The sequence below is a fragment of the Vidua macroura genome, chromosome 9, assembly GCF_024509145.1.
Source record: "Vidua macroura isolate BioBank_ID:100142 chromosome 9, ASM2450914v1, whole genome shotgun sequence".
NCBI lineage: Eukaryota > Metazoa > Chordata > Aves > Passeriformes > Viduidae > Vidua > Vidua macroura.
Window position 1 is genome coordinate 1,369,128 of NC_071579.1, and position 18,320 is coordinate 1,387,447.

Sequence of the window (18,320 nt, forward strand, 5' to 3'; positions counted from 1 at the left end):
TGACAAGTACCAGACGAATTTCTTGTTTTAAATAAAATATATGCATCATCATGAAGTGTTTTGTATATGCAACAGGCTCTTGCTTTTAAGGTGATTCCTTTGTTCCCAAGGCATGCTTGTCGTGGCTTAAGTGCCCGAGAGCATCCGGATGTCCGTAATTCTTTGCTTTTTATTGTCTTGTAATTGTCCTAACTCTAAGTTTTTATTACTCTAATTGTATTACTGTTTTTATAACCATTTTATTATTATTAAACTTTAAAAATTTTAAAAAAACCAAGTGATGAGCGTTTTTTGCACAAGTACCTTTCCAGCAGGACAGCTGTGTACTCGTGCTCACCTGGTGCCCCAAGGGGCTTAGGAGCCCCACCTGCTCACAAGCACGAGAGCACTCCCGTTCCTGGGCCTGTGCTTTCTGCTGCCTCTGCATTTTGCAGGGGCTGGCAGTCCATGCTGTTCTTTGGTGGCCAGCCAAGGCACAGGACGATGTTTGGGGCATGTGGAAAACACCAATCACTTGTTTTTTTAAAATCTTAAAAGTTTATTAGTAATAAAATAGTTATTAAAATATAGTAATAAAGTTAGAGTAATAAAAATTTCGACAATGAGGATTAGGACAATTACAAGACAATAAAAAGCAAAGAATTACGGACGCCCAGATGTTTTTGGGCACTGAGCTGCCAAAACCATGCCCTGTGAACAAAGGAATAACCCTTAAAAGCAACAGCCTGTTGCATATTCCTATATCTCATACATGATGCATAAATTCCTTGCAAATTAAGAACTTTTTATTACTATTTTTATAACTATTTTATTACTAATTAACTTTTAAGATTTTAAAAAACAAGCGATTGGTGTTTTTTGCACAGTTGATCAAAAAAGCAGAGAGAGACAAAATCACCAAAGGGTGAGAGGAAAAGGGTGAGCAGGGAAAGCTCTGGGGGGGTTTCCAAGCAGATTGTGAAGATGGCTTTGCTGAGAGGCAGCTGGCTCCTCCACGTGTGTTGGGTGCAAGCTCTCGACCTGCAGGTGAGCTGGGAGCAGCTCCTGCACACAAACTCCCCAGGACTGTGTGTTTGGGATCCTGGGGAAACCTCTCTCACACACCATGTCCATGAGGAGCACTGTACTTAGCCCTGGAAGGCTTCTGGGAAGCCACAGGCTGGGACAGCTCGTGGCTTAACATTTCCCCAGGGCAAAGGGTTAAATCGTACAGCACCAGGAGTCTGTAGCACCGCTCACCACAGCAAATGCATGGAAAGTCACGTTGTTTCAAACAAGAATTGTGACTGAAAAACAAGCTAGCTTAGTCAGAGGACATAGTCATAAGTCATATGGAAAGAACTTCTCTCAAGTAATGAAAAATGACCTTATCTGTTGAGGGCCACCAGCACATTAATTAAGGTGTTTTGTTCAGCACTGATGCTATCAGATGTCTCACTTCTTGTGCTATTTCCTTGGGCCTGAGGCTGTACTATAACCCCACCCCGAGGGAACATTTTCTGGCCTTGTACTTCTGGAGCATAGCTCTGAATGAGTGGCTTTGTCTACACCAGTTCTATCCTGGAGAGCCAGCACTATCTGGTCACTGTGGCCCCAAGGGCATGTGAGCGCATCTTGGCTTTTTTCCTTTGTCATGTTTTGCACCCTCTGTCCCGAACTGAGCACAGTGAGTCAGACCTCGAGGTCTGAAACTTTTTCTCCTTGTCCTCCTGACCACGATCATCAAAAGCATGAGTATGTTAAAATACTTAAATGAAAGTACATTTGGTCTCATTCTTGCAACACTTTTACACTTGCACTTTCTCCAAACCCAGGAAACTGCAGCTACAAATTAAGACAGATTGAGCAGGGATTGCGGTTACGGGTATTGTGTCACAAATATCTGAGGATTGCCCATCTCAGTTTAGCTATTGCTGAGTCTGTTCTGCAGTGCTTGCACACCCTTCTGTGAAAAACGCTAATCACTTGTTTTAAAAATTTATAAAAGTTTAATAAAAATTAAATGGTTATAAAAATAATAATACAAGCATAGTAATAAAAGTTAGACAGTTAGGACAATTAATGAGACAATAACAGCAAAGAGTTACAGCCCGGGCTGGGTACCTTTTTCTGGACAAAAACGAGCCAGAAAAAGGACCCCGTTAAAAGAGAATTTACCCCTTAAGAGGGGTAACCTGTTGCATATACAAAACTCTTCATGAATATGCATATATTTTATTTAAAACAAGAAATTCATATGGTACTTGTCAAAAAGTTTCTGTTAATCCCCAGGCGCCTTCGAGTCCAAGTCAGGCTTGAAGAAGTTCATTTCTGTTGACAAGGAAAGCCATAAATTCCTCTTCTCTGGAAAATTTAGGGTTTCTGTAATTGTTATCTCTGTGTGAAGAATTCCTTGATTATCTTCTCCTTTTCTAATAAAAAGAATATCTCACACACATAGTTTCTATTTTAACTACTAAAGCTTAATTTTGATTACAAAGCTACATTTACTATATTATTAAAATGTTAATACAGCATAACTTTCCAACTGAGCATAATACATATAGTAAATATCTGCGTAGAGCCATATAATATGCATTTTTCACCCTTCGCACAGGTGCAGCTATGCCAGGTGTGCCACGTTTTCCTCCCAGCTCCTGTGAGACCAACTTCAGCAAATAGCAGGGCATGAATTCAGCAGTGTGGTGGGAAAATGAACATCAGGCCTGGGCTCACAGTTTCGTTTGAAATTGTGAAAAATGCATATTTTATGATTGGCTTTTCGCAAATATTACAATGAATATTATATGTGTGATGTTGGAAAGTTATGCTGTATTAATTCTCTTAAGTAGTGCGTTAAATATAATTTTAGGTTATAACATAATGTTAAAATAGAAACTCTGCGATGTAAAATACTTTTTAATTAGCTCAAGAAAGGGATGAGATAATCAAGAAACTCTTTGCACAGAGATAACAGCAACAGGGCCCATGAAGAGTTCCAGCCTCCTTATCAGAAAACACAAACATTCTTCCACCTTCTCTCCATCTTCATGGAACCACCAGGATTAAGGGGAAGAAGTTGAAAAAAAACCAGAAAAGTTATTAATTTGCAAGGAATTTGTGCATCATGTATGAGATATATGAATATGCAGCAGGCTGTTGCTTTTAAGGGTTATTCCTCTGTTCACAAGGCATGGTTTTGGCAGCTCAGTGCCCAAAAACATCTGGACATCCGTAATTCTTTGCTTTTATTGTCTTGTAATTGCACTGACTCTAAATTTTTATTACTCTAATTGTATTACTATTTTTATAACCATTTTATTATTATTAAACTTTTAATGTTTTAAAAACCAAGCGATTGGCGTTTTTCACAAAATGGTCCGGAATTGCTGGGGTGGCTTTCTACAGCTTGAAGTACCAGACTGGCCGCTGGGGGGGCTGCAGGAATCGCTGGGACACAGTTCGGAGGGCGGATGGAGAGTTTTGCTCCCCGCTGATGTGGTCCCAGCCGAGGGATGAACGCGGCAGGAGGTGACACAAGAAGGCAGTGGCAGGAGGCAGCCTCAGACAGGGGTTAGGGCTGGTCCCCATCTGCCCCAGAGCAGCCAGCACATCCATGACTCCACGCACAAGCACAGCCTGCAGCCCCTAAGCCAAGGAGAGAAAGGAGGGTCAGGATTGGAGCTCTGGTCTCTGCTCCTGCACCTGGTTTTGGTGCTTACCCAAAACAAGCCCTAAAGCAAAATCCACGAGGGATGTGCCACCCATCTCAGCCTTGTAACCGGAGCTGGGGTCCCTCTGGCTGGTTCTGCCTGCCCCATCCCTTTGCAGGGTGACACAAGCTCAGCAGGAGGGTCGGGGTGTGCGAAAAACACCAATCACTTGTTTTTTAAAATTTTAAAAGTTTATTAGTGTGAAAAATGCAAATTTTATGATTGGTTTTCGCAAATATGAAAATGAGTATTATATGTGTGATGTTAGAAAGTTATGCTGTATTCATTCTCTTAAGTGGTGTGTTAAATATAGTTTTAGGTTATAACATAATGTTAAAATAGAAACTCTGTGATGTAAGATATTCTTTACTAGCTCAAGAAAGGGATGAGATAATCAAGAAACTCCTTGCACAGAGACAACAGCAACAGGAAACCTGAAGAGTTCCAGCCTCCTTATCAGAAAAGACAAACATTCTTCCACCTTCTCTCCATCTTCATGGAACCACCAGGATTAAGGGGAAGAAGTTGACAAAAACCGGAAAAGTTCTTAATTTGCAAGGAATTTGTGCATCATGTATGAGATATATGAATATGCAGCAGGCTGTTGCTTTTAAGGGTTATTCCTCTGTTCACAGGGCATGGTTTTGGCAGCTCAGTGCCCAAAAACATCCGGACGTCCGTAATTCTTTACTTTTTATTGTCTTGTAATTGCACTGACTCTAAATTTTTATTACTCTAATTGTATTACTATTTTTATAACCATTATATTATTATTAAACTTCTAAAAATTCTAAAACCAAGCGATTGGAGTTTTTCACAATTAGTAATATAATAATCATAAAAATAGCAGTAAAATTAGAGTAATAAAAATGTGGACAATGAGGATTAGGACACTACGAGTGAGAGAAGTCTCATCGTGGGGCCAAGTCTCACCCAAGGCTGAGCGATGCCTCTTGCTTGTCTTTCACATGGGATTTTTTCCCCGTGCAAAAGCAGGCCAACGTCACTAGCAGAATTCAGTCTTTGCCTGATTTTTCAAGTTTCCCTGTGTGAAAAATGCGTATTTTATGATTGGCTTTTCTCAAATATTAAATTGAATACTGTATGTATTATGTTATATTGATTAGAAGTGCTGTATTGACATTTTAGCAGTATGGTAAATGTAGTTTTGTAGTTACAATAGAGCTTTTTTAGTTAAAATAGAAACGATGTACATGGGAAGAAAGGAATGAGGTACTTGCATCGAGATAGCAGCCACAGGACACCTAAATCTTCCAGAGAAAAAGAATTTATGGCTCCCTAATTAGAAGAAACTAACTTCTTCCTGCCTCGCTCAGCCCTGAAGGTGCCACAGGATTAAGAAGAAGACGCTGACACTGATCAGACAGAGCTCTTTGTTTCGACAGAATTTATGCATCATGTATGAGATGTATGAATATGCAACAGACCATTGCTTTTAAGGGTTAATTCTTTGTTCACAAGGCATGCTTTTCTTGGCTTAGTGTCTGAGAGCATCCAGACATCCGTAATTCTTTGCTTTTTATTGTCTTGTAATCGGCCTAAATCTACATTTTTATTACTCTAATTGTATTAATGTTTTTATAACCATTTTATTATTATTAAATTTTAAAAAATTCTAAAACCAAGTGAGTGGCGTTTTTCACACCTGGGAACGAAGGTTTAGGTTAATTCCCATCTCCATCCACATTGTCACAGAACTTGAGCAGGGTGAGCAGAACCCTCACTGCTGGGCGCGGGCGCATTGAGTCATGTCAGGGTGACAAGATCAGCTGCCCAGGGAGCAAGAGAGAGATTTCTAACGACAGTGCATGCCAGTGAGCTTGGGCTGGAAAAGATGCCTGGGCTATCCCTCCGTTCCTGAGGTCTGGGTGTCTCCTGATGCGCTGGCAGGCGGCGCACACACGGGAAGCGGGAGCTCCGATGCGTGGGGGAAACATCTGGATCTTTGCCAACAAAACCAGCACTGTGTGGGCGTGGAGGTGGGAGCTCCCAGGGCTTTGCTGCAGTGAGAGGGAACGTCAGGGCCCTGCCAGCACAAAACCTTTCTGGCAGCAATCTCCCGGGGTGGCCTGAGGTCCGAATTCCTGCAAACACAGAAACAGCCCTCCTTTCCGGCTGCACCTTCCCTGCCTGCTCCTCCTCGGCTGCCCTCACCTCAGCAGAGGTGCACCTCCCTGCAGCACATGAGATCACATGAGATGCCCTACCCTGTGGGCAGCTGAGACCTGTCAGCAGCCTGTCCCGGTGGCGAGCCCGTAAATGCTATCTCGCCTCACCAAAAGGAGCAGGGAAGAAGTTTCAGTTCTTTTGCCCGGGGACGCTCACGGGAGCGGCTTTCAAAGCGGGGTTGATGATTAAGCGAATGCAACAGCTCCCAGCTGGAAATGCCAGCTCATCAGTTTCTGGGCTGGGCAAAAAAAAAAAAAAAAACTCACTCTGGCTGCAAAACTGTGAAAAATGCCAATCACTTGGTTTTAGAATTTTTAGAAGTTTAATAATAATAAAATGGTTATAAAAACAGTAATACAATTAGAGTAATAAAAATTTAGAGTTAGGCCAATTACAAGACAATAAAAAGCAAAGAATTACGGACGTCCGGATGTTTTTGGGCACTGAGCTGCCAAAGCCATGCCCTGTGAACAGAGGAATCACCCTTAAAAGCAACAGCCTGCTGCATATTCATATATCTCATACATGATGCACAAATTCCTTGCAAATTAAGAACTTTTCTGGTTTTTGTCAACTTCTTCCCCTTAATCCTGGTGGTTCCATGAAGACGGGGAGAAGGTGGAAGAATGTTTGTCTTTTCTGATAAGGAGGCTGGAACTCTTCAGGTTTCCTGTTGCTGTTATCTCTGTGCGAGGAGTTTCTTGATTATCTCATCTCTTTCTTGAGCCAGTAAAGAATATCTTACATCACAGAGTTTCTATTTTAACATTATGTTGTAACCTAAAACTATATTTAACACACTACTTAGAGAATGAATACAGCATAACTTTCTAACATCACACATATAATATTCATTGTAATATTTGCGAAAAGCCAATCATAAAATATGCATTTTTCACAAAAGTGACTTACTTTTTTCTTCTGCCCGAGTCTCAATCAGCTTTTCTGTTCTGCTAGTAAATAGACAAGGCAGCTGAATGAACAGAGAGGTTTGGCTTTCACTTTCCACCCTCCAGGCACCATCAGGTAAGCTGCTGTTCAGCTACTTGGCCATGTTCCACCACCCTGAGCTGTGCTGGGGGATTGCCTCGTCTCCCTGCTCCCGGCTCCCGGCTAAAACAAACTCCTGAACTGGTGCCTGCATCGTGGTAAGGGTGTGCAGAAGCCAGGCACAGGTTGCTGTGAAACCTCCCAAATAAAGAGATGATCCCAGTGGTGAGAAGAGGTCAGTGAGAGGGCTTGGAGTACACAAAGTACTCAAGTGGCAGCTCTTGACACAATCTCTCAAGCATCCTGCCTTTGAAAGGTTAGATTTTAGGATAAGGTTGGTGACTGTCCCTTATTGGAGGAAACATACTTGATTTGAGTGAAAATCCCTTAATTTCAGCCAAATTCTCCAAGGAATGTAAATCAGTAGTTGGATAAAATCAGTTGAAGGGTTGGACTCAATCCTATTAACTCTATTTTGATTCAAATGAAGGCACATTCCCACAGGCAGTAATTTTCTCTTGATTCCTTTCAAGATTGTTTCCATGTTTCATATTAAAAAAAGGCTTCATTTCAAAAATAACACTGCTTTTTTCAAAGACAAACAAATAAAAGCCTTAAGAGCAAAACAAAATATTTTGCTTACATTTGAACTTGTAACATTTTTGTCTGCAAGGCCAGATGTTTTTCCTTCTTGATCTTTACAAATTTTCAGTTCATAAACCAGACAGTCACACACTGCCAGGAAGGCTTTTCATACAAGCCATGGGATCTGTCCAGGATGTCTCCCAGATGTTGGGACGTCTGTGCAAGGAAACACAAATCTGGGGAACATGGCAGTGATAATGCACACAGGTGTCTGAAGGGATGGGGCTTTTTTTCCTTGCTTCTGGTCTGGGCTGAGGATGACTCCTGTTTTTCTAAGCCTTGCTGGAGACAGCAGTAGCAGGAGCTGAGCTCTGGGAAGACGTGCAGAGAGGGTGGGCAGCGACCCAGCTCGGGGGGCAGAGCTGGCTGAGCTCTGGGAGGTCAAACACTGAGCTCAGTGTGTGGATGCCTCTTCCCTGGCTTCTAGGCAAGCACGAGGGGAGAAGGGGCTGCCTTGGGTGGTTGAGGGGGGTCCCCAGACTGCTTTCCTCATGGCATTTCCACTCTGCTCGCCGTCCTCTGCATGGGAAGGAGACTCCTGCTGAGGAGCTCTGACACGGAGCCACGGGTGTCTGACAGCACAGCGGGGTCACAGGCTGCCAAGTCAGAGCAGCTCAGAGCAGGAGAAGCTGCTGAGGGTCCCAGCCCAGCAGCCAGGGGCTGGTCACGGTGTCACAGGAGCCAGCCACGCGCGTGTGCTGCTGTCCCCAGGGAGCAGAGGCGGGATGAGGGACGGGCGACTGGCACGCGCCTGCTGCAGCCTGTGGTCCTTTTGGAGCATGTTTGTGAGGGTGTGGGCCACAGCACAGCATGACTGCTGAATTTATGACATGGTTTGCTCACCACAAATTCCACAGGAGGCACTTTTTGGTCTTCTGGATGGTGCAATGCTATGGATTCAAAAAAACCCTGCACTGGGGTTATCCTAACTCCTTATTCCAGAGATTTTTCTCCACCAGATCCCTGCCTCTGTCCCAGGATCATGGATGGTCAGAGGAGAAAGGAGCATCCTGAGCTGCCTCACTCTGGGAAGACCAAAGAGGACCTGCAGCTGCAGGACCCTCCATGGACCCTTGGACCCAGGAGCATCAGGAGGGTGACACAGGATCTGTGCTGGCTGCTCCTTACAAAGTGAGCTCACATAGAAGGGAGCATCCCGTTAAATGAACAGGTAGCGGGATTAAACGGAAAACGAGGACTTCTAGAAGTTTTTTTTCATGCAATAGGCCATATAAAATAACCTGCTGAAGTCACTGCCGTAAGAAGAAGCTGAAAGGTTGGACAGGTTCAGAAAGCAGCCCGTTCACACACAAGGAATCCCTCGGAAACTGCTGAAAGGAAAGAAATAGAGCACACATCAGACCTGGTGTCTAAGGCAGGACACCACACAGGATGGGCCCCTGAGCCCACTCAGCTCAGCCACTGTTCTACAAGGCTGAATGGGAAGGGCAATACTCCAAAAAAATGGGTCCCCAGAGCTGAGCAGCCCAGGCACAGCAGTGGCAGGCCAGGCTGTCTGTGCCCAGTGTGGGCTGCTCCATGCCACGTGCCAGGGCTGGGTGTCCCTGTGGCAGTGCTCGGCACCTGCTGCCCTGCCAGGGCAAAAAATCCCCTCTTGCAAAGCTCATGTGGTTAAAGGCAGGGAGTTGTGCAAGGCAGCACTGGAGGTGCTGATGACACAGCCCCAGCTCCATCGTAGGGCTGGTTCTTCAAAAGTGGTTCTTCAAATGCACGGAGGAAATAAAAGCAGCATCTGATGATGCAATGGGAAGAAAGTCAGCAGGGGGAAACTATAAAGACATCCATGCACAAGGAGAAGAGTGTTTAATTAGCACAGCCACCCTCGAGCAATGGTGTGGGGAGCAGGGACAGCCCAGGGCAGGGGCTGGGGGCTCACCCCACAGCTGGGCTGTGCCCCTTGGGGGGCACTGGGGAAGGCAGGAGGTGCCTGGCTCACACTGCACAGTGCTGAGCTAAAAAGCAACCCAGGTTTTCAGCCAACATTTTCAGAGCTGCGTTTCTTGGCAGGCTGGCCCAGAATGGACACGCGGCTCCAAGCTGAGTGACAGCAAGAGCAGGGCAGTTTCATTTTACCAGGGAGGGCAGGAGCAGAGAGAGGCAGGCTGCCAGATGGTGATGCAACGTGAGATTCTGAGCTCTAAGTCTTTCTGACAGATTAGAAGAAGAAGAATTTCAGTGTCTGGGTGGGTGATGCAAGCCCTGGGCTGGGAAAGAACCATGCCAAGGCTTCACAGCTTTCAGAAGGATTTCTTCTTTCCCATCTCAGCAATCTGGGATCTCTGCCAGAGGAGGAGCAGGATGGGTGAATAAACAAACTGTAATTCACTTTCCTAAAGCAATTTGTAAGGCAAGTGAAAGAGCAAAATGAGGCAACAAATGCTCTTTTTCCTCCACTCCTCCCTCTGGGCTCCTTGCCACAACATGCCCTGGGTATGCCAGGCACCCCTGCACTCCACAGCATACCCAAGAGCTCAGAAATGTCACACAAAAACCAAGTCCCATCCTTCTGTACACAACCTCCCACACTGGAAAAGACATTGCTACATACTTGTTCCATGCCAGAGCATCACCACCCTCACGGTAAAATATTTCTTCCATATATCTCATCTGAACTGACCTTCTTTTAAAACCATTTAGACTAATGGCTTAAAACCATTACCCCTTGTCCTGTCTGTCTGAAATGTCAGTCCTCACCTTTCTTATAAGCCCCCAATAAGTACTGAAAGGGCTCAGTGAAGTCTCCCTGGACCCTTCTGTTCTTGAGGCTGAACAACCCCAGCTCTCTCATCTTTCTCCACTGGAGAGGTGCTCCATCCACCTGATCATCTTTGTGGCCCTCTCTGGACTCACTTCAACAAATCCATATCTTTCCTGAGCTGAGGGCCTCAGAGCTGGATGCAGACTCCAGAGGGGGTCTCACCCCAGCAGGGTAAAAGGGCAGAACCCCCTCCCCTGGCCTGTTGGTCACACCTCCTTTCCTGCAGCCCACATTTTCCCCAGAATCCATTTGCATTAATGTGCTATGTGCAGGGCTAGGTATAGAAGTGCACATGTCTCAAGCCTGGGCACGAGAGCAAGAGTGTCACAGAAGGGCAGGGTGAAATTCAAATGGTCTGGACAGAGTGCCTGAAAAAAGAGACACAACTGAGGAAGAAGAAGGTGCAAGTCCCTACTCTGCACAGGCAGGAATGACCTGCAGTAGAACTGCAATAAGGAGTGAATAGTTTGTGAGGAAGGCACCTGGGGACTGCAGAGTCCTGGGGCCAGCTGAAGGTGACACTGGCTGGAAAAGGCAGAAGTCACTCTGTACGAGGAAGCTGGAAGGTGTGTGTGGGAGGGCTCAGTCTAGAAGCAAGTATCCCACTTCCTGAAAGGGCATGAATCAGTCATGAGCAGAAGGAAAACTGGGATATTTGCAGATGTGGGAAACATCTCCCAAGAGTCCCATTGTCCTCTGGAAAGATTTGTCCATAAATGACTGATGCAGAGAGAAAGGAATAACCTGACCACGCTGCAGAGGAACGGGGCCAAGGCTTAACCTGGAAGCCCATGGGAGACTGAGGACAAGCCCCAATTGTTAAGGAGAATGAAGACCTAGAACAGAGGGCCTCCTTGGGGTCTTTAGTTGGACAATTTCCTTCCAGCTACCATGCCAGAAGCAGCTGGTGCTCCTGCCATGGGATGGGGTGGGGTGAGGGGGCAGAGGACCTCCCTGGGCACATGGTGCTTGCAGCTGAAGGAGAGAATAAACATCGAGTTTCTGCAACAGCTCTACTGAGAGCTGGAAAATGAACTCACCCATCAAAATCAAACAGATTTTCTGAGACCGGTGCAGAACCACTGTGATTTTCCAGATTAGCCATGACCACTGGTACTCTCTGGGTGAGGAGAGTGCAAATATGTGAACAACCACTTCCCTATTTGATGTCTTTGGAAGACCATAATTAGCACTTTTTTGTCCTGTCCCATTCACACTGTTTCCACTTATGCTCTCACACCACAACTCCCCCACTTTTGCAGCAAGAGGCAGCAGAGAAGAGGTTGCACTGTTGCACTGCTTCCTCCAACCCCAGTGACAAGGCCTGAGAAATACTTTTTAGAGTTTTGAACTAGGCAAATCACTCTTTTCCTCCAAGGTGCCAGACAGAGGACTAGCTCCCTCTCTGAAGTCCTCTGCCCCTGTTTTGGTTTCAGTGCAGGACTTGGGCAATTGGAATGAGACTCTCAATCTCTTTGACAAATCTGCATTTGCAACAGGACACCCAAAGTGTTGTCCCTGCAGCTCTGACAGCTTAGATGGCCCTGACATCCTTCACCCAAGCAAGAACTGCCAAGAGCCTGGAGCAGGTCTCCCTCCACTGGCATCCCTGGCCCAAAGGGCAGCTCTCACCTGTCACTAACCCCAGCACATGCTGAAAACACGGCCAAAGACAATATTGCTCCACAATTTCTCTGGGTTTCAATCCTTTTCATTAGGCTGATGAAGACACTCAGCCCTTGTGGCTAAACCCAGATGGCAAATTTCCAGGATCCCATTTAACACGAGCCCGTGCCTTCAGCCACCCCTCGCTTCAGTCACGTTCAGATCACAGCCCTCCTAGCCCAGCCTAGCAGCCAGGGGCTGAGTGGAATACAAACAGATAGAAAACAAGGGCAGACAATGCATGAGGAACAAGCCAGGACAGGGTGCCAGAGAACTCCAAACACTTCCTTCACTCTTAACACCCAGGATTCCCACCGGGGCCCTCACCACTGTGGTCCCCCCCTCTGGCACTGTGCCTGCTGCACAGCCTGTGGCCCTGAGACTGGGACTCAGAGTGCCCAGGGGCTGCCCCAAAGGCACCCTGCCATGGCATTTCCCCCATGGAGCCCAAATTTGTTTTTTTTTTTTTTTCCATTTTAGCCCATTGATATTGTCGTGACCCCAAAAGACTCAGTTTGGGAGAAACAAGGGCAGCAGGAGTGCCCAGACACAGGGTGCAACAGAGAGACCTGAAATTCAAATTAATCAATCCTTCTCTTTCTCCTTCTCTGCTCCTGTAGACTAGGGCTGAAACTCCTCTAGGGTTTTCCTATGCTTCTTAAGCCTCTCTCATATCCCTGGAAAGCTGTGGCAGCTGGAAACGTGCCAGCCTTCCCACAAACACACAGAAATGCAGGCTGCACCACAAAGTAAAGACAGGGCAATCTTTGTTTTGACAGAAAACCGGCTGGTCACGAGTTGAGACACCTACTTCAGGGTTAAAGCAAACTTCATACTCATACCAGTGGTGCCTTATTTGGTGAAGAAAAATGCAGATATTTATGAGGCTTTGGAAAGCAGCTGCCCAGAGGACAGGCTGCAAAGCCCAGAGTGCATCTGAGCCAGAGGGGCTGGGACAAACGTGCTAACGAGGGTTGGCACAGTGCCACACAGAGTCATGGAAAGTTCCTGCCTGAAAACGCGTGTGGTAAATTTGCTGCTTCCAGTTTATGCCTGAGACATTACCACAAGTCCCCAGGGCTGGGCTTAGGCAGAGGAAGGAAGGTCCCCAGTGAAGCACATGATAGCCCCTGTAATCATTTGAACAGATACTTTGGATTAAGAAACTGGCAGGGAGTCAAACACCTGCACCTACGCACTCCAACACAATGGACATGCAAAGGCAGAAACGAGCTTTGTGTATTTGGAGCTGTGGCATTGCCGGTGTGAAGCCTGCCAAATGCTCGTGTTCTAAAGAGACCACAGAAGGGAAGTAAGGGCAAAAAGGCAGGTAAGAGTCACACCCTGCTCCTTAGAATCATTTAGGTTGGAAAAGAGCTCTAACATCCTGGAGTCCAGCCATGAAACTAACGCTGCCAGGTCCACCACTAAACCATGTCCCTGTGTCCCTCCATGCAGAGCACAACTGCTCCTACACTAAATTTCTTTCCATATCTCCCTAACAGACTGTGAGGAGGGAGGAAAAGAAAAAAAAAAGAAGAAAAGGAAGGATGAAAACAACATACAGTGGGCATCCTGTCAATTTACACACTGGTTGCAAAATCCCATTCCGAGAGCTCAGGCTGCTTTTGAGAAGTGTGAGAAATGAGGAAGAGAATGGGCCCAAATCTGGTTGTGATTGAATATTCTGCTCTGCTTAGCCTGAGTCCTTTTTTTTTTTTTTTTCTTTAAACTGAGAGCAACAAGGTTAAATACTGGCTGAACAAAAACTGCTGGGGTCTGTAGGCAAAATACAGTTGAGATGCAGCCATAAATATTCTTGCAAGTAGAGAGAGAGCCTTAATTTAAACAGTGATTTCACTGCTCCCAAGCCTGGCTGAGGCTGGTGGGACCTGCAGAATAAAATGCTGCTTGCTGCCTCCTGCACAGGGCTTGTGGCATCACTGGCATGCTGGCACAGGGCTGCAGTGCCAGGGCTCTCTCCCTGGCAGTGTATTTACAAGTAACACCATGGAAAGGCAGATTTACAGTCCCTGGCCACTGCCCTCCAGTGCTGCCCCTTAACACAGTGGGTCACATAGGCAACTGTATCCATGCCAAATGTGACATGACATCATGGATAGAAAATAAATATGATACTAGCTGGACTCAAGGTGGAGTCCAGCCTGTCCAACATTTGGAAACATTCAACTCCAGACCCTTTTTGGTCCTGTATGATCCCGCCCTTGTGTGATCATTCCCATTTAAACCCTGCATTTATTGACGTAACTGGCAAATTTTGCATCCCAGGACTGGCACTTTCTGCCCCGAGCTCTATCTGTGGTAGCAATAATAGCTTTGTGTTTGATCAAAAGGTCTCCCCACAGAGGCCAAGTCCTTAAATGATTTCCTTTGGAAGGACTTTGTGGAAAGTACCTTGTGTCCTTGCCATCAATCGTGTGAAATCACTACCGAGTCAGGCAGGAAACCTCCACAGGCTGTGGGGGTGACACAGGAAAGTCACCCCGAGGCTCCCCTTTTGCACAGATTGCCCTAAAGCTGCCCCCAAAGGGTGCCCTGAAGGGCAGGCAGCCCTGCCAGGGACCAGCCCCAAGCAGGCAGCTCCACACAGATATTTAATTTTGGTTTTATGCAGCCAGAAGAGCTGAGGTTTCACCCACAGGTTGGGAAGAGGCAGAGAAGAACCAAGAGTAAAGTTTATAAAGTTCATTTCTTATGCATTCCATCCCCAGAAAGGGAGTGCAGAAGAGCTGGCAGAGATCTCTCAGTGACATCTTTGTGACATAAGAATTTCTTTTCTAAATAAACACCAATGAAGAGCACTTTTTCATATTAAAAGAAAACTCAAAAGAATGTGCAGAATGTAAGAATCAAAACTGCTTTAAAGGTTGACAGTTAAAATATTTCTTTTAGCTGGTGGGGTTTTTTAGTTTACATTTAGTTTTTACTTCTCAAGTCTATTTGGGTTTTTTTTTTAACTTTTTTTTTTTTTTTTTTTTTGCCTTTTCCACGCTTTAATCACAGTTTTGTTCCCACAATACAGAACTCAAACAGCAGGTAAGAAAAAAATATAGAACCAGGAAAAGCTAAAATTTATTTCAGGAAGACCTTGAAAAAAGCAGGTAAGAAAAAAATATAGAATCAGGAAAAGCTAAAATTTATTTCAGGAAGACCTTGAAACGCAGTTCATTTCAAACTGCAAACTGAAAGCCATCTACAAAACCCCAACCCTTTTCCTACCCTTCCTTGTCCTTGAGTGGCATCAGGGGGAAGTGGAGGCTGGCAGTTGGATTTCATCTGCTGTTCCCTTTTGCTGCCAAGACTGTTGCGTGGCGTCACGGTTTGGAGTGAGTGTGGTTTCACTTTTATTGCATGCATCATGTCCCCAGGGAAGTGGAAAAACGCCCTTCTGTCATCAGCTCTGCTGTCACGATGAGAACCAGATCCCATCTGCTGCCAGCTCCTCAGCCAGCACAACGCAAGCACGGGCACCTCCAGAGACAGCAGCAGGTAGGATGAGGTTCCTGTGCTTGGCACCTCATCCCTTCATCCCCCATCCAGTGAACTCTGTGCTCCCTGGAGGGTTTTTAACCTTGACCCCTTGCGCTGGTATTCCGAGGTGATTTTTGGAGCCCGTTGCCGGTTTCATTTCAGGCCTCCTGGGCCAGGAGCCAGCTGAAAGCTCCCTGCTTCACTTTTGTGAGGAAGTGCAAACTCACACTGCTTTTCAGCCTGGGCTGATGATGAAACCTGGTGGCTCCTCCTCTTGGCCTTATTAGCATGGGGAAATCACCAGCATAAAATCCTGTCCATGTCCTGCCGTGGCTACACGGACCTCGGGAATCCCGGCAGTGCCTTCCTCAGCACTGCTGCTGTTTGCATCCTCATTCTCCCCTCCAGCTGTACCAATGTCAGGCGTCATGGAGGCACCAGCCATGCTGGAGAATGGGAAGAATGCGCCAGAGAAGAGGAGATCGCTGGTGGCTTTTCATGCTCTCATTTTTGTGTTGATTATTGTCTCAGCCCTGGTTCCCATCGTCTTCTGTTTGCTCCATCATCAGCAGGTAAGGACAAAGCAAAATTCTTAACTCTGCAGCGTAGTATTCCTGATTATTAACTGTACTGTGTTGCTGCTATCAGCTAACTCCAACTCAGCTAATTCTCTCCTCTTTGAAGACTCCTAATGCTTTAGGTTTCCAAGATTTCAGCTGATAATGTTTTCACCAATCCCTTATTGTCTCACCTCAATGTCTTCAGTGTTTTCCCTTCATTTCCTTCAGCTTAAAAAAAAGAGTCAGGTTTTATTTCTCTGGTTTTTCTTCTCCTGCACCCATGATGTGCACTGTTCCAATCTGGTATCAAGTGATGATGCTCTGTAGGGAACACAGAGGCTGAGAAGTCATGGTAATTCACCAGGCACAAAGCCTTTTCACACTTGGTTTTTACAGTCTAGCACAAAAAACAGTTACTGAACCGAGTTTTGCTCTGCATTTCATGAGCTAATCCCAATGAGCTTTTTCTCACTGTACACACAGTACTGAACAGAAATACAGGGTGAGCCAAGTGACTCATGGGCTGAAGATCAGCTTCTTATTTTCTGCTTTCCAAAATGTGTCCTGGAGGAGCCAAGAAATAATTTGGGATGCCAGGTTGATCCCGCTGTAATGTACCTCCCTCCAGTTCCAGTTCTTCAGGGGAAGACACAAGGAAAGAGCCCCCTTCTGTTAAGAGGAAGGGCGGTTTGTTCTCATGGTCTGGGAGCTGCTTGGGGCATAACGATGCCAGGAACCCCTCTGAGGACTGATCCTACAAGGTATAGAAATTTTAAAAATAAAATATGAAGTCTGCTAAATTCCTACAAGAGAGAAATGTTCTCTGCACCTTATAGCAGGGAAACATAAAAAACCCAAAATAAATTATTTGCTTTTAATCCACTTTTAGCCCCAAACCCACAGCTTCCATCACGCATTTGGGAGCTGTGAAGCACCAGCTCTGTGAGCTGCAGTTACAGCTGAACCCCCCTGATGGTAATGAGCACACAGATGTTCACACATATTCCACTCCTTCCCTTCTTTTTTTTTCCAGGAAGGTTTTTCTGTTTACTAACTTTCTGTTAGTAAGCAGAAAGTTTCTTTAGTAAGTGAAAGGACTGCTTTCAGTCCTGTTGATTCCCGTTAACTGGGGAAAGCAGGGCAGGGCAGTGAAAGCCTTTCCCTGCAAGGCAGCCAACAACTCCCCAGCACTCAGGACAGCAACCTCCTAAGGAAGGAAGGACGTTGTGCTCCAAGAGCAAATTCAAGCATTTCTGAGCTTAGATGTGAGAGGAGTGAGGCAGAACCAGGTGCCTGTGTCTGTAAGCTGATCCCAAATCTGCTTTCTATGGGCTCTGCCGGAGGGAGAGCCGAGCTGCTGTGTAGGAAGAGCTCCACGAGCAAAGCCCAAGCCGTGAGTCACGGAGACAGACTGAAATCTCTTGCCACTGACACTTTCCCACCAGGGCACCCATGGAGACACCTCCTTCCCTGGGCTGCAAAGGCACTGCAGAACTGACTGCTGGATCAGAAAGCCCCGTGCCTGTCGCCCTGAGCTCAGCATGTGCAGCAGTTAGAGGGAAGAAGACTTCAAAGCCAGCAGCTGTCCTCCCTGCTCTGCCTGGCTGCTGTGGTAGTGCTGATTTTATTTGCCTGAGTCACTCCACACTGCACAGAAGGAAAGGTTCATGGGTTTAATGAGGGTGAATTAGCACAGTGCTGTGCAGCTTCCCACGTTTGTGCACTGGCTTTAAGTCAAGTCCTTGGCCACAGAGCCATCGCTTGTGAGCACCCACAAGAGCTGAGTCCAGGCATGGAATGAAATCCTGTCACCCAAGATGAATGTAGAACTTGTACCAGGTCTACTACAGGTCACTGCTGATTGCTTGTCTATTTTTTTTTTTTAAATTTTTAATTTATTTAAAAAAATTTTTAATAAGACCACCAAAATGCATATGAAAAAATTGACCTATTTTAAGCATTTCATAACTTCGTTGGAAAACATCTGTTTTTTTGTAACAAAACAGTGCTTGCGTTTGCAATGGTGGATAGAAAAATAACTTTTCTTTCTGGGAGAATGCTTTCATGCTCTTGTAATGATAATGCTCCTCTACTGAGCTCACTGATAAATGGAAAATTACAGGAGAAAACACTGACCAAGCCCTCTTCTCTCCACAGGCACCAGGGTCATGCTGGGCACATGGATCTTGTAAGTATGGAGATTCTAGACCTGCTTTCTGGCTTGTGCTGTGACACAAGATGACAGTGTCACAGGCCTGGTGCTGTTTAAGGACAGGGGTCAGCACTGACAGAGTCCCCAGGGCACTG